This window comes from Uranotaenia lowii, chromosome 2, assembly GCF_029784155.1.
Source record: "Uranotaenia lowii strain MFRU-FL chromosome 2, ASM2978415v1, whole genome shotgun sequence".
NCBI classification, from domain to species: domain Eukaryota; kingdom Metazoa; phylum Arthropoda; class Insecta; order Diptera; family Culicidae; genus Uranotaenia; species Uranotaenia lowii.
Window position 1 is genome coordinate 81,976,546 of NC_073692.1, and position 27,840 is coordinate 82,004,385.

General features: G+C 33.2%; 1 long non-coding RNA gene across 1 annotated transcript in view; it reads right to left on the reverse strand.

Annotated features, from left to right (window-relative positions):
• Window positions 1-2,263: 2,263 nt before the first annotated feature.
• Window positions 2,264-27,840, reverse strand: part of LOC129746257 (uncharacterized) — a 79,872-nt gene continuing 54,295 nt past the window's right edge. Inside the window, exon 3 of the long non-coding RNA XR_008737277.1 lies at window positions 2,264-2,284. This is a non-coding gene — a long non-coding RNA (uncharacterized LOC129746257). The remainder of the gene's footprint in view (window positions 2,285-27,840) is intronic.

The window sequence follows — 27,840 nt, forward strand, 5'->3', positions numbered from 1 at the left end:
AAATTGACAAAATTGACAAAATTGACAAAATTGACAAAATTGACAAAATTGACAAAATTGACAAAATTGACAAAATTGACAAAATTGACAAAATTGACAAAATTGACAAAATTGACAAAATTGACAAAATTGAGAAAATTGACAAAATTGACAAAATTGACAAAATTGACAAAATTGACAAAATTGACAAAATTTACAAAATTATCAAAATTGACATTTCAAAGTTTCCAATATTTTTAGTAGCTCTAGTTCCTTTGAGTGATTATTTGACCTCACGTTGCCGCATCGTGTTTTACTCCAACAGTTGTAATTTACCCAATTATTTTTTCAATATATTCGTTTCCTTCATTTGAGTGGTTGAATTATTCGAAACACATGGTGAGGCTTTATTTTTAAAATTGTATTCTAAATTTTTTGACTTCTTCCACATTCTCTAAAGTAAAAAAAATCCAACGATCACTTTTTCGAAAGTATATAATGCTCATTTTCATTACAGTTGTATATAAAATAGTCAAAAAACATTATATTTTTTGTGAATCATTTTTTTAAGATATTTCTAAAAGAATGACTCCAAAGGCTATTTAACTTTTGGATACCTTACTCATTTTTCATCAATAAAAAAATAAGTTTGAATACAATAAAATTTAAGAAGCTCGACGTATGAGTGATTTTATTTGACACAAATGAATTTAAATCGTCTGCCATAGAAAAGTGTTATTTGAAAGTGTGATGCTACAAAGTTTCTACAAACTGTAAAATTCAGGATTTCTTATGAGATTTCATGCTCCTTTTGGCCTCTCTACTGCCGGAAAGCCCAACGTCAATAATCTAATGTAAACTGAGAAAAGAAGTTCGACTATTATGTTATAAGCAAAAGTTATAAGACAAAAATAAACAGTTGTTTGAAATTCGGGTGTTTAAACATTTTATTGGCATTCATGTCTGAATGTTTGCACACGGTATTATATTGGAACTTTTTAAGATTACGATAACAATGAAAATTGTCCCTAAAACTATTGCTTTGATAAAATCATAAAAACCAATGTTTTCAAGTTAACTTTTTTATCCCAAGGACTTCTGAAGGAAATTGTTTAACATCCAGGAAATTATTATTTTTCTCGTACATAAGAAATGTTTCCCTCAAAGCAATTGTTCAATTTCAACTTTTTCCTTAAATGTCCGCCTCTTGAAAAACTTTCCGAAGTTACAATTGACAATAAAATCTGGATAGCGAAAAAACCAATCGTTATCATTCGCTTTTCCCTCCAGAAGACCCTGACCTACATACATACACTCGGACCACCGGGGCAGCTTTTTTTCAAGAGACATAGAAAACTTACTGACTGACTTCAACTTTTATTTTTACTGCCCTGGCCCAACCATTGATGGCCGCCCATTTGTCTTAGCAGCTGGCAAACTTTTTATTGCTAATTTATTACTTCAAACTTACGGCTCGACCTGCTTGTCTTCATACATCTTTCACACCCATCCAGGGGGACCTGGTTTTCTTTTTTCCATCCCTTTTTCTTTCGAGATGGCCTGGAAATTGGCGTCGAGGAAAGTAGAACAAAGTAAGAAAATCTGCAACTTTAAACGGAAAGCCGCTAGCAAATCGGGGTTTAGAATCAGGGTTAGCAACTAGTTGCATTCGAATTTTGCATAAATGTTAACAAAAAGGTTGCAAATTTCTTGCAAAGTGTTCTTCACAGTCCCTCAGCACGAAAGATTCTGACTTAAGACGGCAGGAAAAACACAAGAATCATCCCACGGAACGAAGCTCTAATCTATCTTCTCAAATCAGCGATAGTGACGGAATTCCCACAGTCCATGACAAAAAAAAAAGAAGTTCCCATCTTTAAGTGGTTTTAGACCCGGTGGCAACTTTAGTAGTCAGGCGCCAGCGTTTTGGTACCGTGACATGAACACAATTTGAAGAATTTACAACTACTGACCTGATGCCTGATTTAATTGAAGTTTTCGGTTGCACCTCTTCTGCTTCAATCTAAAGAAAAACCTCTGCCGCGCTTCTGTTTAAATATTAATGCGGCACAAATTATCGGGTGATGAATCTTCGCCGCGGCAAATTTGGGTCGCACCGCCTCTGTCTCTGGGCAGGTGATGGGTGTGAAAAGTCGTGCTGGTCCAAGTTAAAATAAAACTGACTGCCGGCGGCGATAAGTAGAAACAGTAGATTGTACTTACGTTGATGTTCATCCCATTTAATCAAATGAGTCGATGGAAATGAGCGTTTCTAGTTTTGGGTTGAATCAGAACTCACCATTATCTGAAAAGAAAGGAATAAAGCGATTTGATTAGATAACCTGTGGATGACATAAACGAAAAACCTGAATCTTTTTTTTAAAGGAAAAGTAGTTGCTTAGTAATTTTTTTAAAAAAGTAAGTGTGAACTCTTGAAATTTTGAAGCTATTAATAAATTTGGAGGTCTAATGTTTCAAACAGCATGGCGACCGTCAAAAATTTATAAAGCAGGCTGCAGCGTGATGAAACATTAGAATTTGATTAAAAATTTGTCTACAGATGGTGATTTCTTCAAACAGTTATCTGAAACCTTTATTAAAATCAGAAGTTTTATCACCGCAAAAAATTTTGGAAAAAGTAGTTTCAATAAGATTTACTTAAAAGCTCAATTTAGATCAGAAGCATCTTTTATCTTGCAATTAAAATGTTTAAAAATACCTATCTCATTATATACTCTTACATTGACGCTGAAGCCACTGACACACTTTTTCTTCATACTTTTCTCCACCTTTGGAAGCCTTAATGTGCCAAATTAGTTTATTCTTAAAAGAATGAATTCTTATCTTATGTCGAATTATGTCTTTCATCTTTAAGTAGTTCTGGAGGAAGAGCGTTTTAATTTTTTGAATTCATCAGTGTTGAATGAAATCAGGATTCTAAAGTAACAAAAGTCTATAAATGATTCAAATGTCAAGCACAAGTCGCAATCCACTAGCATAAGGTTGCTACTTATGAGGGCCGGGCAAATCCTGGAATTTTTATTATAAAAACTTGTCTAAATCCGAAAAAAATCATCTCAAAATTTCTAAACAAAAATCCGATCAAATTTGGTCAAAACTCAGGAATTGTTCAAAAAATTCATCTTAACACATGAAGGACCGGTGGGAAAACACCAAAACTCGGCAATCTATTCCTCAAAAACTACTCAGCAAAATTCTATACACTTTATACCTTTGAGCTACCTAACATTTTGTTTTTAATTCAATAGAATAAAGATTTTTAAATCAATCTATAGCTTTTGAATTTTGCTTCTCAATGAAGCACACTCGCGGCGAGCAAAAAAACAAGATATCTCGTATTTGGTCCACAATGTCCGCAAACTATTGAAACATTATTTTTTTTATCAAAAAAGAAGAAAGAATTTGATCGAAAAATGTTGCTATAAGGCGAAAGTTATATATTCCAAAATTTTCAAAACTGTCAAAAATTCAAAAAAAAAAAATTCAAAACGTCAAAAATTTCAAAAATTTCAAAAATAAATTCAAAACATCAAAAACTACAAAAATTTTAAAAAATATCAATAGTAACCAAAAATTCAACAGTTTTAAAAATTTAAAAAAATTCAAAAATTTTTAAAATTTAAAAATTTTACTTATTTCAAAAATTTCAAAAATTTAAAAAAAAATTTAAAAATTTAAAATATTTAAAATCTTCAAAAATGTCAAAAATGTCAAAAATGTCAAAAATGTCAAAAATGTCAAAAATGTCAAAAATGTCAAAAATGTCAAAAATGTCAAAAATGTCAAAAATGTCAAAAATGTCAAAAATGTCAAAAATGTCAAAAATGTCAAAAATGTCAAAAATGTCAAAAATGTCAAAAATGTCAAAAATGTCAAAAATGTCAAAAATGTCAAAAATGTCAAAAATGTCAAAAATGTCAAAAATGTCAAAAATGTCAAAAATGTCAAAAATGTCAAAAATGTCAAAAATGTCAAAAATGTCAAAAGTGTCAAAAATGTCAAAAATGTCAAATTGTCAAAATTGTCAAAACTGTCAAAAATGTCAAAAATGTCAAAAATGTCAAAAATGCGAAAAATGTCAAAAATGTCAAAAATGTCAAAAATGTCAAAAATGTCAAAACTGTCAAAAATGTCAAAAATGTCAAAAATGCCAAAAATGTAAAAAATGTCAAAAATGTCAAAAATGTCAAAGATGTCAAAAATGCTAAATTGTCAAAATTGTTAAAAATATCAAAAATGTCAAAAATGTCAATAATGTCTTAAATGCCAGTAAAGTCGAAAATGTCAAAAATGTCAAAAATGTCAAAAATGTCAAAAATGTCAAAAATGTCAAAAATGTCAAAAATGTCCAAAATGTCAAAAAGTCAAAAATGCCAAAAATGTCAAAAATGTCAAAAATGTCAAAAATGTCAAAAATGTCAAAAATGTCAAAAATGTCAAAAATGTCCAAAATGACTAAAATGTCAAAAATGTCTAAAATTTCAACAATTTCAAAAATTTCCAAAATGTCAAAAATGTTAAAAATGTCAAAGTTGTCAAAATTGTCGAAAATGTCAAATATGTCAAAAATGTCGAAAATGTCAAAAATGTCAAAGTTGTCAAAATTGTCGAAAATGTCAAAAATGTCAACAATGTCAAAAATGTCAAAAATGTCAAAAATGTCAAAAATGTCAAAAATGTCAAAAATGTCAAAAATGTCAACAATGTCAAAAATGTCAAAAATGTCAAAAATGTCAAAAATGTCAAAAATGTCAAAAATGTCAAAAATGTCAAAAATGTTGAAAATGTCAAAAATTTCAAAAATGTCAAAAGTGTCAAATTGTCAAAAATGTCTAAAATGTAAAAAAATGTAAGGAATGTAAAAAATGTCAAAAATGTCAAAAATGTCAAAAATGTCAAAAATGTCAAAAATGTCAAAAATGTCAAAAATGTCAAAAATGTCAAAAATGTCAAAAATGTCAAAAATGTCAAAAATGTCAAAAATGTCAAAAATGTCAAAAATGTCAAAAATGTCAAAAATGTCAAAAATGTCAAAAATGTCAAAAATGTCAAAAATGTCAAAAATGTCAAAAATGTCAAAAATGTCAAGAATGTTAAAAATGTCAAAAATGTCAAAAATGTCAAAAATGTCAAAAATGTCAAAAATGTCAAAAATGTCAAAAATGTCAAAAATGTCTAAAATGTAAAAAAAATGTCAAAAATGTAAGAAATGTAAAAAATGTCAAAAATGTCAAAAATGTCAAAAATGTCAAAAATGTCAAAAATGTCAAAAATGTCAAAAATGTCAAAAATGTCAAAAATGTCAAAAATGTCAAAAATGTCAAAAATATCAAAAATGTCAAAAATGTCAAAAATGTCAAAAATGTCAAAAATGTCAAAAATGTCAAAAATGTCAAAATTGTCAAAAATGTCTAAAATGTAAAAAAAATGTCAAAAATGTAAGAAATGTAAAAATGTCAAAAATGTCAAAAATGTCAAAAATGTCAAAAATGTCAAAAATGTCAAAAATGTCAAAAATGTCAAAAATGTCAAAAATGTCAAAAATGTCAAAAATGTCAAAAATGTCAAAAATGTCAAAAATATCAAAAATGTCAAAAATGTCAAAAATGTCAAAAATGTCAAAAATGTCAAAAATGTCAAAACTGTCAAAAATGTCAAAAATGTCAAAAATGTCAAAAATGTCAAAAATGTCAAAAATGTCAAAAATGTCAAAAATGTCAAAAATGTCAAAAATGTCAAAAATGTCAAAAATGTCAAAAATGTCAAAAATGTCAAAAATGTCAAAAATGTCAAAAATGTCAAAAATGTTGAAAATGTCAAAAATGTCAAAAATGTCAAAAATGTCAAAAATGTCAAAAATGTCAAAAATGTAAAAAATGTCAAAAATGTCAAAAATGTCAAAAATATTAAAAATGTCAAAAATGTCGAAAATGTCAAAAATGTCAAAAATGTCAAAAATGTCAGAAATGTCAAAAATGTCATAAATGTCATAAATTTCAAAAATGTCAAAAATGTCAAAAATGTCAAAAATGTCAAAAATGTCAAAAATGTCAAAAATGTCAAAAATGTCAAAAATGTCAAAAATGTCAAAAATGTCAAAAATGTCAAAAATGTCAAAAATGTCAAAAATGTCAAAAATGTCAAAAATGTCAAAAATGTCAAAAATGTCAAAACATGTCAAAAATGTCAAAAATGTCAAAAATGTCAAAAATGTCAAAAATGACAAAAATGTCAAAAATGTAAAAAATGTCAAAAATGTCAAAATAGTAGAGACTCTTTTTCAGGCAATATGGAATGGAATTTTAAAATCTCGTTTTCTGTTGAAAATAAACTGAATTTTAAAGTTTTTGAATTTTATCTATATTTAATTTAAATGCATTTTCCATTCTACTGTTTAATTGTTCAAATCAATTATTGTTGCCTTGGCCAAACAATCAAAATATTGTACGGTTATTGTATTTAATTTCCAAAAGCCACTTGAAATAATAAAGCCTCGTTTCTGTCAGTAAACCATCTATTAGCTCTGATCAAAAGCGCACATATTTGGTATCCAAATCGGGGGAAAAGCCTCATCGAAAATAACCAAACAATCAATATTTTGATCTAAATCGGTCTCGGTCACGCGTGTATGTGTTGTTCGTAATTGAACGACATGACCCAGACCTCTCCATTCCATCACCATCGGTCCCGGACCAACTCGGAAAACCATGAGAGCCAAGCCCATAAAATAAACCTCCCGGTAAAACCATGCTGCTGAAACCCATACGGAACATGCTTCGCCAATTACGGCGTCACGCGAAACTTATGCGCCCCCTTTTAGTGAAGAATCGATGCTGACCCCTTGAATGTGTTTTTTTTCTTTCTCCACATCTATCAAGATAGGTCAGTTGGTCATCTTTCGAGCGGAATGTTTGAGCGAAGTCAAGTCAGTTCGAATTTGATATTTGCTTTGCTCGCTTCCAAAAAATCAAACACCTGGAATAATAGCAAAAAAAAAACTTGAACTCACACGCAACCTCGACCGATCATTTTGAATGAAAGGGGGATCTCAAGATCGCCACAGGGGCTTCGCGGTTGAACTTTGAGAACGTGGAATCATTAATCAAACGTGCACTGCTGATGATTGTTGATCGATCATGTCATAATGAAATTCGTGTATCGGAACCATATGAAAAACTTTGATTATAGTCAAATCAACCCTGGAGATCTAATTGATTCACGAAAAAAAACATGTAGATCATATTAATCAATTTAAACATTGAACTATTTAGAGTGAAAACACGTTTGTTTTTTTTTCTTTTTTTTAAACGATTATTAATAATCATACGGAAAAATATGGAAATTTCAAATAACTTTGTATTCAAGAATGAAGATTGACGTTGGTACTTTTCCATTTAAATCACGCGTAATTTCAATTACCGCTCCAGGAGTCAATCAACCACAGTGTAAAATTAAAAACCAAAATGAAAAGTGCCACTCACTGATGGAAACCTTTTCGATTATTGGTTTCGTTATCGATCACCCATTAAACCAGACTCCATTAACCAACTGAATGAAACCAAATGCGGTGGACGTGATGGTGGTGAATTAACGATGATAAACTTCCAGTCGCTTCTGTTCATAAATTACAACACTGTTGCATCTATCCAGGATGAGAGGATAAATGTCACGACTACCGACTACCGAATGCACTAATCACGAACGAGGTGACGATTTTCATTGGTGCGGTAATTAATTTTAAGCCTTGATGCAGCCGGAGGATTTGTGTGAAATATGTTGATATAAATCCATCTCGCATTTGTTCATCAGCTTCAAATTTGGAGCTTTCATCGATATGACTGTGGATTTTACTCCCAAGAGAAAAGTTTATCACAATCACTAGAAAAAGATTCACTTGAAGCTCTCATAAATTATGTTATAAAACTCAATACTGAGCAATGCATCAATAAAGCAATATTAAAAACGTAGTGAAAATAAATGCATCAGAGGATGTAAACTTCGACTTTTCATGGCGACCGTAAAAAATTTTGTTTTGAAAATTTGAACTAATTTGCCAATATTGCAATTTTTTCATTTTAGAAATAAATTTGGACAATTTTGAAAATTTTGACAATTTTGACAATTTGGACAATTTGGACAATTTTGACAATTTTGACAATTTTGACAATTTTGACAATTTTGACAATTTTGACAATTTTGACAATTTTGACAATTTTGACAATTTTGACAATTTTGACAATTTTGACAATTTTGACAATTTTGACAATTTTGACAATTTTGACAATTTTGACAATTTTGACAATTTTGACAATTTTGACAATTTTGACAATTTTGACAATTTTGACAATTTTGACAATTTTGACAATTTTGACAATTTTGACAATGAACCTCAATAAATATTTTATTTCCACAATCCCGTTTATACACAAAAGAAAATATTCACGAAAGAGAACATTCAATCAGAGGCTATCAACCCAATCGATGTTCAACCACTGCATCATGATCCAATTATTATGATGACACATTCAGAAGCATATTTTCTTCCTCTATTATTCCTGCATTAAATGAGAATGCCAATCACATTTGAGATTTTCAGCTGAAGTGCATCTTAAAATCAAATCTTCTTTTCAATTTATGAACCTCTTGGACTTCTGGTTGAATTATATCTGCAATCTTGAATGAGAATAGTTTTGAACGGATTTCAGTTTTTAATTCTACTTTTCCATTTGATTGATTTTTAACACAAAAATGTCCTTTATAACGTGTCAGTGATTGTTGGATTTTTGTTTCAATTAATTATGTAAGCAATAAAAAAATAAATCATAAATTACTATCACCACTCCTCCTTTGTTTTTAAACGTCAATTCTATGAATAAACCAGTGAAGCTTATCCGTGTAGAAAGTCACTCTTGATAATTTGAAACTCTCCTTTTGTCTGTCGTTTCACTTATTAAGCTAAACTTCACCCAAAAAAAAAACAATAATTTAGAAAAAAACATATTTCTTTAAAAAAGAAAATCTCCTTACAAATGACATAAGAAGCTTCAGTGTTCTCTGAAGGATTTGTTCATCAACCGCTGAATTCTCTTAAAGGCTTCCATTTCCTTAATGTTTCGTTACGCTTTTCGCCGAAACAAGGATTATTCCATCAACACGCTTTTCAAAGGCTGGTTGCCACATAATATCCCTCCCTACCTTTGGTAGGTATTTTGATACAAGGAATTAGCCTTTGTGTGTAAGCTGTCGTCGGCGACGAGAGAGACCGTTGATCCTCCCTAAGTCCTCACATCATCCAGCCAGGCCGAATCAACTGGCCCTATATCAGAACCGAACTACATATTTTCATCCTTTCTATACTGGGTACAATTTGCCATGGGATGGATCCATCGAAACCCCCCAAAAAAGGGACCGGGACATCAGATGTTACCCTTTCGGTGGATTCCACGTTTGATGACCGAGGAGCCATCCGGAGTGATGGCTGCTGGCGGTTTTCAGTTGCCCTTTCGAAGGATTTCCCCCCTTCAGAAAGGTAGACGTGGACGTAGTTTAATCTGGAAATAATTTGGCGTTGCAAATGTTCGCTTTTTGACTTTCACACGATTCACATGACCCGGCTGCAGGGAAAATGCTGGAATAGGGTGAGTCCAAGGATGACGGTAAAATGAACATTTCAATTTTTGTATTGACTTTAAATGGCTTTCGATTTTTTTTTGAAATTTGAGGAATAATTTCAATTATTAGAAATAACATAAAATTGAATTTGTTTACGTTATTTGCAAAAGCAACCCAAACCACCATTCAACAGAATTCGGAAAAAGGTTCTGGAGGCATCAGGTGTGTGAATACCGAATCAACTGATTGGCTTCGCTCAAGATGGATGTATTTATCGTTCGGGAAAAACATGTTCCGAGGGGGCTTTATGCCGATGATGTCGACTATTTGAAATGAATCTACCTACACCTGATGTATCGTATTTGGATGGATGCAAGGGAATTGGCAAAACTGCTAAAAAAATGCTGCTATTCGGGGTTCAATGAGCCAAATAATTTGTATCTGGATTGTTTTCGCCAGTTAACGTGAATGCGGTAGATACAATTCACTGAGGCAATGTAGATTCGAAAATCGCCGAAATATTCAGATTTAACTGAGAATAAATGTACTAAATGAAGTGGTTTATAAGACTTAATATAGGATTTGACGAATCGAAACATTATTAATGTGTTCCCAAGACTGCCCCAAATTTGTTTGGGAAATTTCAAACTTATGCAATATAATGCGATGCAGGCTTAAATTGATCCTAACACTAGCACCAAATTTGGGCCAGATCAGGTCACGGAAAAGAGTCGCTCAACGAGCCTGAAGTTTGTATGGGATTTTGAGATATTTTTTTTTTTCGAGAGAAACATGAAACCAGTTTTTCATAAACAACTTCAGTTTCCTTCATCCGACTTCTTAAAGCCTTAATTATGACAAATCTTTCATCTGAAGACTGATTTTCGCCCGAACAAAACAATTTTAGCCTGAAGCGCATAACTTTTTCAAAAGTCGAGTCATTTGGGGCACTCTATCTTATACTTTATATCATTACCTCCATTCTGGACAAAACTATTCAAATGACGATCGATTTTTACCGGAGTCAAAACACATTTCGCTTTTTCAGTCTCTCCGTCTTATTAATCGGAGGAACAAACAATCAATAGTAGCAGTTTTTAAATCCTTCCTAAAGCCAATCCTTCTTTTTGTAGCGAAAGGCAAAATCAAAACACACAATCAGCAGCAGGAGCAGCATTGAAAATATTCGCTTCCGCTTTCTAAGCCAATCCGGAAGTCCAAATCAAAACAAATAAACAACATCAGTTTAAAAAAAATCCGCACTTCCTAAGCCAATTTGTCTTTTACCACCGGATGGCCAAATCAAAACAAACAAACAGCAGCAGCAGTCTTGAAAATCTGCACTTCCTAAGCCAATCCGTCTTTTCCATTCTTTTTAGAAATTGGGAATTTTTAATATAAAAATCGCAAAAAACTTTGTTTTAATTTCATAACACAGAAAGTCTAAAAAACAGCCCTTTTCAACCAAATGAACGTGTTTCTTTTTATCTTTTCTTAATGATAAAGGGTTTGTGGGTTTGACTTCAAGTTTTTTTTAATTGGAATATTGTAAAACATTGTACGGATAAAGGCATTCGTTTACTTAATTTTTGCAGATTAACTATTTATCTCTTAAAGTACTTCTCTCCGCAACACTCATAGAAGTAGAATCTAATAAAAGCAAAACAGTATTAAACTATGTTGAACATTCTTTAAACGATTGAGATATTTACTAAATACAGTTTTTTTTTTTGAAGATTTAGCAGTTCAGTTTATATTTAAAAAATATAAAATGTCCATTGATAAAATTGACATTAATAAGCTGGTCATTATACATAGTCTATTTGGGATCATTTTCTAATTTCTCAAATCCTGAGATACCAAAAGCTACGTTTGGCTTTTGTTTTGAATAATTTTCAAGTAATGTTTGCTAGATCAAACTTCAACTGTTATGTTTGTATGGAATATGTGTTCGTGTGTTTTTGTGTTTGTTTTTATGCCAATTTGTAAATTTTCTAAAGAAAATTTTCTGCTGAACAACTTTTTCGAAGATCTTTTTAGTATCTCATCAGTTAACCTAGTTTAACCTGTTGATAGGAATTGAAGGCAGTTCAATCAAACTCAAACAGCATGGTTGAATTTTGAACCAAAAGAAAGCATTTTGAACCATATGGTTTGAGAAATTCGAAAATGACCCAAAATCTTCTCAAATTACTTGTCATGAAACAGTTTATTTAGCCTTCGATTTAAGCAAAGAGGATACCAGTTCAAAAGAGAAGATTTGCGTTTGGCAATGTTCCTATAATAAGATTTAAACACTTTCACAACGCGACTTTGAAAAGGGAAAAAACTGGTTGAAGATTTGGCATTGAACACAAAAAAAATTGGACTGCGTAAAGTATTTGAACCAACTAATAACTCATATCTACTATAAGTAATTGATATTTTTGTATTGTTGTTAGATGTTTTAATCAACAATATTGTATTGAGCGGTGTTGTATTTGTAATGTAAGTCCAGAAAATATGATATCAACAAAAATATGAATAATTTAACGGTGTATGATTTTTGGTCTACAACTAGCGGTTAGTGATTAGGGCGTTAAGTTTAAGCGATAAATTTTTCAGCATATTAGCGGTTTTAACTAGCGATCGCTAACTATGACTGAGTTAGCAATTTAACAAGCGGAGCTAATTTTTCTGTTGGCGATGCTGAACAATGTCTTTTCACTAAGTTGAGTTGTGTCTAATTGCAACTTTTTTTCCGATTTCAAAATAACTGCTGTGTGAATACTATCTATTTTGTTAGAACTAACGTATGAATTTTAGGCAGATATTAAAAACTAGATGGAAGAAAATCGCGAAAATTCGTTAAGAAAATATCACAATTATTTCCAAATATTTACTGTTTATGCAATGCAAAACAAGATTTGATATGTAGGGAGAACATAAAATTGACATGAAAAAACTCTATCAACTGTCAGATTGCTGAAAGTCTTTAAAATAATATTCAAGAAAAAACAAAATAAAAAACTCCAGATATACATCCTGCTTCCTCACTTGCATTGCAAAATTCTGTTTAAACTCACGCGTTTATTTTGACCACTCAAAGTAATGTTTTTGAAATGACAAAACCTTATATAAGGTATACCGGGGTAAGTGTGGACGATGGCTATTGAAAAATACTGTGCATATTTTTTTTTCAAACTTTTAATACAGAATGTTCAAAACAAAAAAGTCCGAAAAAACATGCTTTGGAAAAATAAATCTGTAGATCAGCTACGCAATGGTCAAACAAATTTCACGTAGTTTCCAAGGAAGCTAAAGTTATAAGCTAAACATTGCGTACAAGAATATATTTTTTTATGTTTTTTAAGACCAAAAAATTGAAAAAAGTGGTTTAAAAACCGTACTTTTCAATAATGAACCGTCTAAATAGTTTCATTCCCCCATTTGAAAAGGGGATTGGAAAGTTGAAATTATTTGCCACATTTTGGCATCTTCAGATTCAAAAAATTTTTCCTGTATTCCAAAAATCCTGTATTTTTAAACTTTTTGAACTTTGTAATAATAATTCAAATTTGATAAATCTTCCAGCTGCATTTTTTGTAAATTGTTGTGTGACCTATTATTAATATGCCAGTTTTGCTCAAACAATATATGAATAAAATAAATCTAAAATATTATTTTTAAAAATTATTTGATTAATTTTATTTTACATAAAAAGTTTTTCGTCCCAAAATCTTTCAAATGGTGATTAGGATGTGTATAAAGAATCTTCCAGTAACAAAATAAAAAATTTACTTTCATCGATGGCTGAAATTTTTAAATTTGCATCAAATTCTTAAGATTTCCAGACGTTCTCCCGCACATATCCAGGCTATTTTATTTTTAACCAGGCAAAGTTCGGGCATTCTATTTCCAACTTTTCAAATAAAAATCCGGGCCATATCGGGAAAAACTATCCAACAAATTGAAGAAATAAAACAGTTGAATCATTAGTTTATTAATCGAAAAACATAATAAGATTTTGAATCGTATTTCAGGCTCCCATAAAATCGTTTCTGTTTATATAAATAAATCGAGTTTGAAAAGTTCAATTTTCGGGCGACAAAATTTACAATTACTATGATGCAATTTGAATTTTTCGTTTCATTTTCAAAAAAAAAAGGGAACCTGAACAAAATCAGGAGATTTTCAACAAAATTTGGGCAACCAGGCGGATCAAACCTTCCGCTATTTTTTTATTCAAAATTCGGGCAAGTCCGGGAAAAACCCGGTATTCTGGCTAGCTTCATTTCGCTCGAACTCATAATTTTTTTAAAAAATGGCTTCAATTTTGAAAAAAAAAAATTAAAATGAATTCAATTTTCAACAGTAAAAGTAAAAGATAGAAATTTTGCGATTCAAATCGGATTTGTGCAACTTTAATAATGTTGAACAATGGCCAAACGGCAAACCATATGGAATTTACCGCAATTTTTTAAGAGAAGACCCATCCCAAGTAATCCCAAGTCCCAGATTAAGCCAACTATAATAAGGAAGTTTTATTAATTATGGCATTTATTTGTGCAGCTCGTTTTATGACGGTTTAATTATGGTCATGTAAACTGCTTATATTCTTGTTTCGACCATATGTTTTCAGATAGTTTTGAAAACGCTAATAAAACTTTGAATAAACATGTTTTGAAAGAGTTACGAAATATAATAGCACTCAGTGCCTGATTATTAAACCGCCATAAAACTTAGCGACAGTTCTAGATCAAGATGTCAAAACAGGACACGCTCAGGTTAGATAGCACATATTTGCATCGGAACTCCCATTTTAACACATTTTTGATAAGTTATGTGTGTTTGTTTTGGGTTATAATAAAATAAAAGCATATGAAAATCTATGAAAACTTCAAATCCCCGCTATTGCTAAATCGTAGGAAAAAAATTGTGGCTTGACTCCATCATTAATCATGATAACGGCTTTCGCTTTTCTTTTCAACGCTATAAATAACTGAAAATTTAATGAAACATCAACAATACGGGGTATAAGTTGGTGAAAAGGGCTAAACTAGTAGAATTCGAATTCGAATTCCCTATCTGATGTTGAAATCCTTCTTCGTTCTTCAGCTGTAAATGAATGAAGTAGCATGGAACCCCAAAAATATGGGTATTGGGTGAAAACCGGTTTTCAGTGATTTAAATTATTTTCAAGCTCAGTGGTAGCTGCTATATTGGATTTCAAGATGGCGTTTGATAGCAAACTTCGACTTCTACTCGTTTGGTCTTTTCACCCAATACCTATATTGTGTGACATTCATGAGATTTTTGGTGTTCAACAGCATTTTAAAGTTCAGTGGAAGCCTCCATCTTGGATTTCAAGACGGCGTCGGAAAGAAAAAAATCGTATTCTTCTAGTTTAGCCCTTTCGCCAAATACCCATATTGTGGAGGTTTAATGCGACTTTTTGTCATTTACAGCATTTAAAGTTTAGCGGATGCAGCCATCGTGGATTTCAAGATGGCGTCTGATAGCGAAATTCGACTACTACTAGTTTAGCCCTTTTACCCAACACCAATATTGATGGGGTTTCATGCAGTTTTAAGTCATTTACAACATTTTCAAGTTCAGCGGAAGCCGCCATCAAGATGACGTCAGACAACGAAATTCAAACCGTCTTTCCTCATTTACTGTAGGTACTTATTAATGATTAACGAACCTAGAAATGAGGAACTCATCCTATTATTGTAATCGGTTGGCTTGCGAGAGAAACGTCAAGTTTAATCTTTTTTTATGGCTCTCATAAAACCATTTTAAATCTAATAAGCCATTTATCTGACCACAAAAAAGCTACTAGGCATTGAATTGACTAACGCCATGTTGGTTGCAGAATCAAAGGGTACAAAATGACGCCATGTTGATGGATTCACAATGCAAGTATTTGAAAATATTTTTTCATGCCTATTTTCCATCAATTCCATCATGATTGACCATCAGATTTGACGAGGTGGATTTATTTTAAGATACTATTTCATTCACATTTTACCTCAAATCTTGACTGGCAGGCTCATAATATGGTTAAAACATTGGTTTTTTTGGCTATTATTTTTACCAGATCATATCTCATTAATGCAGTTATCATTCATCAACCATCTGGTTGCTTGAAAAAATAAGAAAAAAAAACTCCGGGAACTCACAGGATCGAAAAAAAACAAAAATTGCTTACATGTTTAATAATAGCTTTTTAAAAGCTTTGGTGACCAACATTTTAAACCATATTGATTGGTCATGATGACGTTTCTAGGATAGGGCCAAATAGCCAGATTCTGGCTTTATTAGAGTCCAAGTGATGGTATAGAATGCGCTTCAACTTTTTATGAAGATTAATGCTATAGTCCTAACGAAATTTTGCTGACCATAATAAAGCTAAAATTGTTACTTGAGATCTTTGGTTCGAATTTTATGCAATATACAAAGTTTATAACTTTTATGTAGCCACCCTGTAAAAAACAAAAAAGCGACATCTTCCGAACGAAATTTCCTATTTTATAATCCAAAACTTCAAATTACTTACATACGTCATCTTTAACTAAGCAAGTTTCAGGTTAAAGGGACAATTAAGTTGTGCTGTCACATGTTCGTCGCAGCAGAAACTGGCCCTGTTCCGCAAAAATAAAACAACCAAAACAGACCAAACCAAACAAGACACACAAAATTCGATTTCAGATCGTAAAAATTTCTCCACTTCTCGCTAAAACACGAACGGTCCTTAGGCGGTGTCATTGCAATGGCTTGTTGGTGGCATTTGTGGAAACTTCGTAAGATACACTTTCTTTGGTTTGGATACACTTCAGAGTTTTCGTTATACGATTTTTGAATAACAGATAAAATTCTACCGAATTTAGGTAAAAGCACATGATCAGAGACACTTTATTTCGCCTAGAATCTATTAGTATCAAAAAAATTTAAGCCCAAGTTTAGCAGTGACACGCCTTAAGCAGCCTCAAGCCAGTACCCTTTTTTCTCGTACAGCTCAACCATCTAAGCTTACAACTAACTCGATGGTCTTTTGCGGGACGTGACCGGATTTTTTATCATCTTACATCTCCACGCGCGCTTTCGGTCATCTCCTATAACAATTTCGCTGCAAACTAGTGGGTATCTATCGGGTGATTACGATTACCCTAGCTAGCTCTACATAGTGATACTCTCCACAACAACCCTTGAGGCAGTCCAAGTCCCAACCCATCGCAAGGTCCAGAAGTGGACACGGGACCCAGTTTGAAACATGGGTTTTATGTTGCGCTATTTTTCCAACCAACTTTTAGAAAGAAAAAAAAAGTGGATCAAGTTCAGGCCCCATTCGCTTCCAGTTTCTTAAAAGAAATCGAGACTTGCTTGGGCAAGCATCTCCAGGACCGGTTGCTGGCTGCTGCTGGAATCGATTTCAGTGAAGTGCAATTCGAAGATTTTGCTAGCTGATTGCTGCTTTGTTTTGCTCGGAATGCTGACACGTTCTCAATTTTGTATTTTCATTTTTAGGAATAGTCTTGAATAGTTGCCTCAAATTCTTGTAGTCTTTTCGATTGGGACTTGCTTTCCACAATTAGCCTTAAAAATATTTTCAATTTTTTGTTTTTTTTTTGATAAGCTAGATAAACAAAAATACGAGAGAAGCAAACTAAATTCTAGTTTGAGATTCTTCTAAATAATAATTAAAAAAGGAACATCTTTTCGGATTTCTAAAATTGTCGCTACAACTTCTTGTTTCAAAAATAAGTGCAGTTTTCCCTAGCACTTCAGCTCATGATTTACATCGCTGATACTCCATTCCGTCACCTCAGCATCACTATCTTCATTGTATATCTTGTATTCCTGGACAACGCACCGTATGATTTATTAACTCCTTTCTTGTCAGCTGCTTTATTGGCCGCTGTCGGTTCATTACGATTTTTCAGCCGAAAAAAGAGATGGACAGCAAGTCGTGCACAACAATTAAAGACAAGACAAACCCCCTCTCGGAATAAGTTAATCCCCCAAAAAAGCATGAACCAAAAAAAAACTGCTCCAAAGATGAGTATGGAACGGAGAAAACACCTTCGAACATAAATCTTCAAAATTTATCTTCTAATTACGCATTTCGTTGTGTGATGAGTTTATTACCTGGTTGAGGTACGACGACGAAGCTCGTGAAATAACCAAAAGAAGAACAAAAACCAAACCAAGCCTAAAGATTGACGTTTGGCAAACGGGCGGACAACAAATTCAAAACAAAAAAAAAGTCGGTACCGTTTTGGGATCCGAGCGACCTCTATGCAGCTCGATTCCCAAGAAGACGATGAACGTCCACGGGTTTCATAAAAATTTACGCAACTAACTACCTACAGACATACTTGCGTGGTTCAAAAGGTCAAATTGTTGTTCTGATTTTCAAATTAATCCTCGGTCTCAAAAGTTTTTTTTTCTTATTTTATGATTCCTCGTCAGATTCGATGATAACATCACGCCAGGGATATGTGTCCCGGACACATTTGGGATGTACAGCTTTATTAAAACGTGAATAAAGAATAAAAAAATGGAACGCGTTATGCTCTTGGCTAAAAAGGTGTGCAGCAGTGCGATGTTTGTCCAGTTCTGAGTGTATGTAAGTAAGGAGATGAACATAATGTTGATCCGATAACATGAGAAAGCTTCTCAGAATGGATTAACTTTTGATATTACTCACATTTGCCTCTCAACTTCATTTTCGTACAACTTTCTTCAAACTGATCTGCCAATACTAAGGTTGCCAGAATTTTTCCAACACGTCTCCGGAACGGACAAATCCGAGCTATTTTATCTAAAAACCTGGCAAAATCCGGGCATTTGATTCCAAATTTGTCGACCAATATCCGAGGAATATCCGGGCAAATATGTTCAAGATCCAGGAATTACTAAACAAAAATCAAGGAAAAAAAACTTTAAAACAATTATTTTTATTGAAACTCATCAGCAGATTTTGAATCGTATTTTAGGCTCCAAAAAACATTCATTGTTCAAATTTTGTTGTAGTTGAATTTGACAAATAAAGTGAATAAATCCGTGCAAAATCCGAGATTTTCCAATAAAATCCGAGCAATCGCGCCGGGCCAGACATTTCCCCAAATTTTGTATCAAATGTCTGGGCAATCTGGCAACCTTATTTTAGATCTTTGATTATCATAAAAATCCCTAATTTTACATTAAATTGTTAAATCTTTTTAAAAGATTTGATGTCTTATGAACGGAACAGAGAAACAAAAAAACATTTATCCTTAGAAGTAGAGGAAAATATTACAGAATTTTCTGTTACGTCTACTATGGTTAAAGTTTAGAAAAGTATTCTTTTACACCGAATAAATTTTTATTTATATTATTAAACGAAAATAATACATAAGTTGATAGAAGGTATTCACATTCTAAATTTTTGAAACAATATCTGCAACTCGATCGATTACCAGTCCTATAGACTGGTAATTAAGCTCATTTTGCAAACAATATTATACGTTAAATAGAATGGAAAACGGATTTCCATTATCAAATTCCCGGCTTTTTCCTGGTTCTATCTATTGAAATTTTGAGCTTTTTATCGATTTCAACATTCATATACACAAAAATGTTGTTGCCACAAATGTTTTCTCTTTGATTTCATCAACTTTTTTCGGTGAGTTTTAATATAAACCCTATTTAATCCGCTCTTGAGTGTCAATATGACATTAACGGAAGTTTTAAGGCTTGTCACTTTTTTCAGGCACATCAAAACAAAATAATTTCTTCAGGGCCCCTACTGAATTCATGGAATCTTTCACTTTGCATCATTAGTTTTTTTTATGGGCGCTCCCTGGAAGCCCGGAATAAAATTCTCTAATCAGACCTTGAATGTTAATTTGACACTTCTGAATTAAAATAGTTCTAAATTCTTTCCACTGCTATCATTTTTCTTTAACAAAAAAACATCAATAGAAACATTTTAATTTCAGTAAAATATGTTCCTAACATGTTATACAGTTTTGTTTACATACTTCCTCGCAATTCAACTTCGAAAATAAAAAAATACGAAAAATCATCCCTTACTAAAACTATTGTAAGTCACATACGGGTTTCTTAAAAAAATATTGCTTTTTAATTCGTGAAAGCTGAATTTGAAAGCTATAAGATGGAACATCGGAAACAATTTTCACATTCTTATCAAATTTTTGACGAACAAACATTTTAAAAAAATAGTCTACCTACTAAACGTAGTTTTCATTTCACCTCTTGTTAAACTGTTTGAGAGCTGGAAAAATTATTTAAAAATATTCACGGCTACAAAATTAATGTTATTTCCAACATTCTGCAATCAATAGATTTAGGATACGTAGAGAAATGAATCTACTACTATTTTTCAAGATTTTTTGAAATTTAGAATGTTATTCCTTTTTTTGTTATCTTCCCTGACACATCACAGGGGAATTTTATTTATTTCACTAGCAGACCCGGTGTGCTTTGCTACACCTTTCAAAAATTTTTGAAACTTGGGGTACCTAGTTATTTAACTTTTTATTTATTTGCAAAAAAAAATCATTTTCATTTTCAAAATCATTAAAATGTTTTTTCAAAATGAATTTGCAACTTTTTTAATTTTGAAATCCTAATTATTTTTTTTATCCATGTTTTAATCCTTTTTATGACTCTGAATTTCTTTGCTTCACAAGTTTATAACTTATGCCAAAATATTTTTTATATAAATATGAAACTATCTCAAACTATCATATAAACATTTTTAGTAACAAAATAACATCATGGGACATTTATTTTACCTATTCGTTCTCGAATTATCATACAAACTACCCTCATTCCTATATCCCTAATTGCAGGAAGGTGGGTCTCATAACATCAGAAAAACACTTCTTGTATACAAATACCATCCCAGGTCATATATGGCTCCATTCTCGATAAGTTCTCGAGTTATTCCCCCCAGTGACCCTCTCCCCACTGTATATCTCCCCTCTGGCAAGAGAAGGGGTTCTCAAACCATCGAAGAAACATTGCTCGTACACAAATTTGCTCTCATGATAATTTAATTCTATTTTCTCGATAAGTTATCGAAATATTAAACCAATTGTATCAATACCCTTTTTTCCCTCTATATCGTTCCACTGATTAATGGTAGTGATGCTAAACTACCGGAAAAAACATATCTTGTGCTCGAATACCCTCTCATGCCAAATTTGGTTTCGTTTGATTTATTAGTTGTTGAGTTATGCTATAAAATTTGTATCGGAGCCGCTCTTCCTACTTATCCCCTACCAGGAAGACGGGGATCAAGATTGAACATTCCGTGTATTCAAATACACTCCTATGCCAAATTCTTCCCCAGTTGCTAAATTGAATGATTGTTCCCATGTCATACTTGGTTCCATTTGTTAGATAAGTTTTTGGTTTATGCAAAATAATCATACATATATGAGCTTCCGTCTTCCCTAACTGTATTCTCAATTGAAGGAGAAAGAAGTCTCATATAAGCTGATAACCATTTTACGTATCCAAATGCTTTCCCATTGCCAAACTTGTTTCCATTTGCTGGATTAGTTCTTGAGTAATGCGAAAACTTGTAAAGGAGCCCTCCTCTATCCTTCATATCACCTCACATGCTTAGTAAGTTCCCGAGGGATTTAAAAATCATATGGGAGGACCCTCTTTCCTTAACATTTTCCGACTTGAAGGACGAAGGGTTCTCAAAATATCATAGAAACATTTATCGTAATCAAATACCTTCCCACGCCAAATTGGGTGCCATTTGCTTGATTATTTATCCAGTTATGCTGAAAATTGTAAAGGAGCACCCTCCCCACTTTCTATATCCTCACTGGAAGGAGGGAGGGGTACCAAATATTCATAGAACTATTTATCGCATCCATATACCCTTCCTAGGAAAATTTGGTTTCATTTGCTCGAATAGTTATCAAGCTACGCAATAAAAAAGTAGTTAAAGGCCCCCCCCTTCTTCCTGTGTCTCCAATAGAAGAAGGGAGGGGTTTGATATAATCATAGAACCATTTTTCGTATTCCACTACCCTCCCATGCCAAATTTTGTTCCATTAGCTTGATAAGCTCTCTAGTTATGTAAAAAATTGTAAGGTAGGCCCCCTCCCTCCTTTCTATCTCCCAACTGGAAGGAGGGAGGGGTACCAAATGTTCTTAGAAACATTCCTCGTACCCCAGTACCCACCCATGCTAAATTTGTTACCATTTGCTTGATTGGTTCTCGAGTTATGCACAAAATTGTCTTTTGTTTGGGAGGCCCCTCCCCTCCTTCACGAGAGAGGGAGGGGTCTCAAACCATAATAGGAACCTTCCCCGGCCTCCAATACCCCCACCTGCTAAGCTTCACGCAAATCGATTCAGTAGTTTCCGAGTCTATAGGGAACAGACAGACAGACAGACAGAAATTCATTTTTATATACATACTAGCTGACCCGGTGTGCTTTGCTACACCTTTCAAAATCAAATGATATTTTTAGGAATTATTTAAATTTTTATTGTTTTGTTGGGATTATTTTATCTAAATCAAATTGTAACGTAATTCATAAGCAACCGATATAAAATGTGAGCTGCAGCTGGAGTTTCGATTTGCAACACAAAGATAACTTAAACTTATATTCTGAATCTTGATCTATTAATTTGTGTTAAAGATCTGATAATTTTTATCTGTTTCTTTAAGCAGGGTCCCAAATTATCGTTCGCAAACAATCTAATTTATAAAATATGGTTGTTTTTGCTTGATATGTTCTGTATTTATGCTAAAAAACTGATAAGAGAGCCCTTTACCCCTTACTGAATGGAGATCGTGATCTTTAATAATCATACCCATTTTTTCGTTCCCAAAAATCCTCTTATATCAGATATAGTCCCATTGGTTGATAATTTTTTAATCTTTACAAAAACAATTATATGGAGTCCCTTCCTTTCTTCCCCTCTCTACACTGTAAAGCGTAAGGGTCTATAGCAATCTTAGAAACATATCTCGTAACCAAGAACCTTTCCATGCCATATTTGTTTCCATTTGTTGGCTTCGATAGCATAAATTGAGAACTTATGCTAAGAAAATTGTATTGGCCTTACCCCCCTTCTCACCTGTACCTACTCACTGAAAGGAGAATGGTGTGTCAAATAATCATAGAATCATACCCAATTGATTTTCCATGTTAAGTTTTGTCCATTTATAGGATTTTGTAAAAAAAAGTTAAATGTAAGCTTTTCTCTTCCCTTCCCATTTTCCCAATTCTATTATCCTACTGCAAGAAAGGAATTGTTTCACATAGAAAAATTTCTCGTGTTGAAATACCATCTCATGCCGAATCTCGTTTTATTTGCATAGTAAATTCTTGAGTTGTGCATAAACTTGAAAGGGAGTACCATCCCCCCTTCTGTTCTCCCCATTGAATGGAGGGGTGAGAACTTAATATTCATAAAAGTATTTTTCGTACTCAAACACATTTTGATGCCGAATTTGGTTTCATTTGCTCGATTAATTCTCGAGTTATGCGAAAAAAATTGTATGGAAGCCCCCGTTTCCCCCTTTATATCTTTCCGCTGAAAAGGTGGGGCTTCAATTTATAATAGAAACATTTCTTGTATCCAAATACCCTCACATGCCGAAGATGGTTCAATTCCGATCAGCTCTCCAGTTATACTAAAAATTGTAAGGGAGACCTCTCCTCCTTCTTTTCATCCTCCTCTTTGAAGAAGAGAGGGATACCAAATATTCATAGAAGCATTTCTCGTACCCAAATATTGTTCCGTGAAAAATTTGGTTCCATTTGCTGTTGTAGTTCTTGAGTCATACAGTAAAAACTGTATGAAACTTCCTCCCTCCTTCCTTTCTCCCCGCTAGAAGTAGGAAGGGGTCTAAAACAATCATTAGTACATGTCACGTTCCCAAACACCCGCCCATGCCAAGTTTGGTTTCATTTGCTTAATTCGATTTTGAGATATGTAAAAAACTTTTAAAGAGGCCCCCTTCCCCCCTTTATATCTCCCTACTGGAAAGAGGGAGGGGTCTCAAATGATCATAGAAATATTGTTCGTATACATATACCCTCCTATGCTAAATTTGGTTCCATTTGCTTTATTAGTTTTTGAATTATGTAAAAAAATATAAAAGGCCCCCCCCCCCCGCTTTCTACTGAAAAGTGGGAGGGGTCTCAAATAAACATTGAAATATTTTTCGTATCCAAATACCTTCCCATGCCAAATTTGGATCCAATATCTTGATTCGTTCTCGAGTTATATGAAAAATTGTAAGGTAACCCCCCTCCCCCCTTCGTATCACACCACTGAGAGGAGGAAGGGGTATCTAATATTCATAAAAATATTCTTCGTTCTCAAATACCATCCCATGCCAAATATAATACCATTTGCTTGATTGGTTCTCGAGTTATACAAAAAATTGTCTTTGGTTTGGGAGGCCCCTCCCCCCCTTTATGAGAGAGGGAGGGGTCTCAAACCACAATAGGAACCTTCCCCTGCCTCCAATACCCCCACATGCCAAGTTTCACGCAAATCGGTTCAGTAGTTTCCGAGTCTATAGGGAACAGACAGACAGACAGACAGACAGACAGACAGACAGACAGACAGAAATTCATTTTTATATATATAGATATAGACTAGCTGACCCGGTGTGCTTTGCTACACCTTTCAAAACCGAATGATATTTTCAGAATTTATTCAAATTTTTATTGTTTTTTTGGCATTATTTGAAATCAAAATATAACATAATTCATAAGCAACCGCTATAAAATGAGTTCTGCAGCTGGAGTTTCGGATTGCTAAACAAAAAATACTTAAACTAATATTCTGAATCTTGATTTGTGTTAAAGATCTGATAATTTTAATCTGTTTCTTTAAGCTTCGCCCTATAAAAGGAGGATTCCAAATAAATCGTACGCAAACAATCCAACTGATAAAATATGGTTTTTATGCTTGATATGCTAAAATTTTATGCTAAAAAATATATGCTAAAAAACTGATATAGGGGCGACCACCCTCCCCCCCCTGGCCTTCCCTTCCCGTGATCTAGATAATATTCGATCGTGATCTTTAATAATCATACCTATTTTTTTCGTTCCCAAAAATCTTCTTGTATCAAATTTTGTTCCATTGGTTGATAATTTTTCAAGCTTTACAACAAAATGTATATGGAACACCTTCCTTTCTTCTCCTCTCTACACTGTAAAGCGTAAGGGTCTCGTTACCAAGTACCTTTCTATGCCATATTTGTTTCCATTTGTTGGCTTCTTTAGCATAAATTGAGAGCTTATGCTAATAAAATTGTAATCCCTCCTCTTATGTACATACTCACTGAAAGGAGGATGGCGTGTCAGCTCTGTTTGCTTTAATATTTCTTAAGTTATGCAAAAAAATTGTATAGTAGCCAGGGGGCAACCCCTTAATAGCTTGCCACTGAAAAGAAGTGGGGCTTCAACTTATAATAGAAACATTTCTCGTATCCAAATACCCTCACATGCCAAATATGGTTCAATTTGCTCGATTAACTCTCCAGTTATACTGAAAATTATAAGGGAGACCCCTTCCCCCATTTTCATCCACCTTTTTGAAGGAGTGAGGGATACCAAATATTCATAGAAGCATTTCTTGTACCCAAATATCGTTCCATGTCGAATTCGGTTCCATTTGCTGTTGTAGTTCTTGAGTTATGCAGTAAAAATTGTATGAAACTTCTCTCCCTCTTTCCTTTCTCCCCGCTGAAAGAAGGAAAGGGTTTCAAACAATCATTAGAACATGTCACGTTCCCCAATATCCGCCCTTGCCAAATTTGGTTCCATTTGCTTGATTAGTATTTGAGTTATGTAAAAAATTAAAAAGAAGGTCCCTCTCCCCTTTATATCTCCTTACTGGAAAGAGGGGGGTTACAAATAATCATAGAAATATTTTTCGTATCCAAAAACCTTCCCATGCCAAATTTGGTTCCATTTGCATTATGAGTTTTTGAGTTATGTAAAAAAAATATGAAAAAGGCCCCTCCCCCTTTCAATGGCAAAGAGGGAGGGGTTTCAAATAATCATTGGAATATTTTTCGTATCAAAATACCTTTCCATGCCAAATTTGGTTCCAATATCTTGATTAGTTTTCGAGTTATATGAAAAATTGTAAGGTAGCCCCCCTCCCCCCTTCTTATCACCCCAATGAGAGGAGGGAGGGGTACATAATATTCATTGAAATATTCCCCGTTCCCAAATACCACCCCATGTCAAATTTGATACCATTTGCTTGATGGGTTCTCGAGTTTTGCAAAAAACTGTCCTTTGTTTTAGAGGCCCCTCTCCCCCTTCCTGTTAGGGGGAGGGGCCCCAAACCATAATAGGAACCTTCCCCGGCCTCCAATACCCCCACCTGCCAAGTTTCACGTAAATCGGTTCAGTAGTTTCTGAGTCTATAGGGAACAGACAGACAGACAGACAGACAGACAGACAGACAGACAGAAATTCATTTTTATATATATAGATTGAAAACACAAAAATTTTGGAGAGAGTTTTTGGATGCAACGCTAGGATAACAACAGAAACGTTTTATCTTAAGTAAAGTATGTTCTATATAGACCCGGAGACTGATCCGCTTTTTATAAAACTATGCAAGGTGGGGTTTTGGAGGCCAAGGAAGGTTCCGATCATGGTTTAAGAGCCGCCCCCCTCACAGGGGGGAGGGGAGCCTTCCAAACCAAATGCAAATGTTTGCATAACTCGAGAAACGATCTAGCAAATGATAACAAATTTGGCATGGGAGGGTATTCGGGTACGAGCAATGTTCCTATTACCCTAGTTTACAACATTTTTAAACTAAGTATACCGAAGATCACTTTTAATGTGTAATTGGGCGCTGAATCTGAACATGAAATTGAAAAAATCTCAGAAGAACAGTTTTTTAATTATACTCAAAATATGAAATTTTGGAAAAATATAAAAAGTATTTGTGCTTAGATTCAAATATCTTGGACTGCATAACATTAATTTGTGATCTCTATTCTGCATATTGAAGGTTAATAAATTTGCGATCAAATCAGTATCACTTTCGTCTATGATCAACAGAATTGTTGATATTAATGAATTTATAATAGAAAAAAATGATGAAAAATTCATTATTCAGAAAAAAAAATTTATCGAAAGTTTAAGACTCAAGGGTAACAAAATCAGATTTTGACCTTGAATATCCATTCAGAACAATATTTCAAGTGGTTTTCTATCAAAACCGGTGGAAAATTGAAATAGTAACGGTTACTTTACAGTTATGAATAAGTTATTGAAAAATTTTACGAATCGCAGTTTACTTATCTTAGTATAGGAAGAATTTAACATGATAAATCTCACTCGCTCAAAGCTTAAATTATTAACAAGCTTACCAGCAGGTCGAATACCAAGTTTCAGGAAGATCTGGGAAGAGGTTGCTTGAGTTTCAAGCGTGAATGAGATATTTGACTCGAGAGGAACAAAAAATACTGTTTTTTTATTAATTTAGTTTTTTATTTAATTTAGACCATAATTTCATCGGAAGACTACAACACGATTGAACTCAAAACAAATCAAAATATTTGAGGTATTCGAAAACAAGTTTAATTTATATGATTATTCGAAACCCCTTCCTTCTTTCATTGGAAAGATTCGAGTAAATGGAACCAAATATGGCTTGGAAGGGTTTTCAGAACTCAAAAGATTTCAGATGATGTTTGGTACTACTCCCTTTTCAGGTGAAGAGGTAGGAAAGAAGGGAGGGGGGGATCACTTATAATTTTTACCACAATTTATTTAAGCAAATGGAACCAAATTTGACCTGTAAGAGCATGTGGTACGAGAAATGAATCTATGATTGTTTTAGACGCCTCCCCTTTTGTAGTAGAGGAATAAGATGAGACAAGGGAGATTACCGTCCAATTTATTTTTTTGCAAATGGAGCCAAGTGTGGCATGTGGCCTATGGCGTTATGTGGATACTAACAATGCATGTTTTAATGGTAGTTCGTAAGCCTTCCCTACTTTGGAAAAGGGAGAGGGTGTAGCGTCTATACCAGTGAAATATACATTTTTGAAAAATAAAAGAACTCATGAAGCTTTACAATAGAGTAAGAATATCGGATCTTGAATATCAAATTTAGAGATCTAGTTTCAGTTAATAATAAGAAATCATCTTTGAATTGCAATTCGAAACTTCAACTGCAACCCTCATTTAAAAGTTGTTGCTTCTGAGTTAT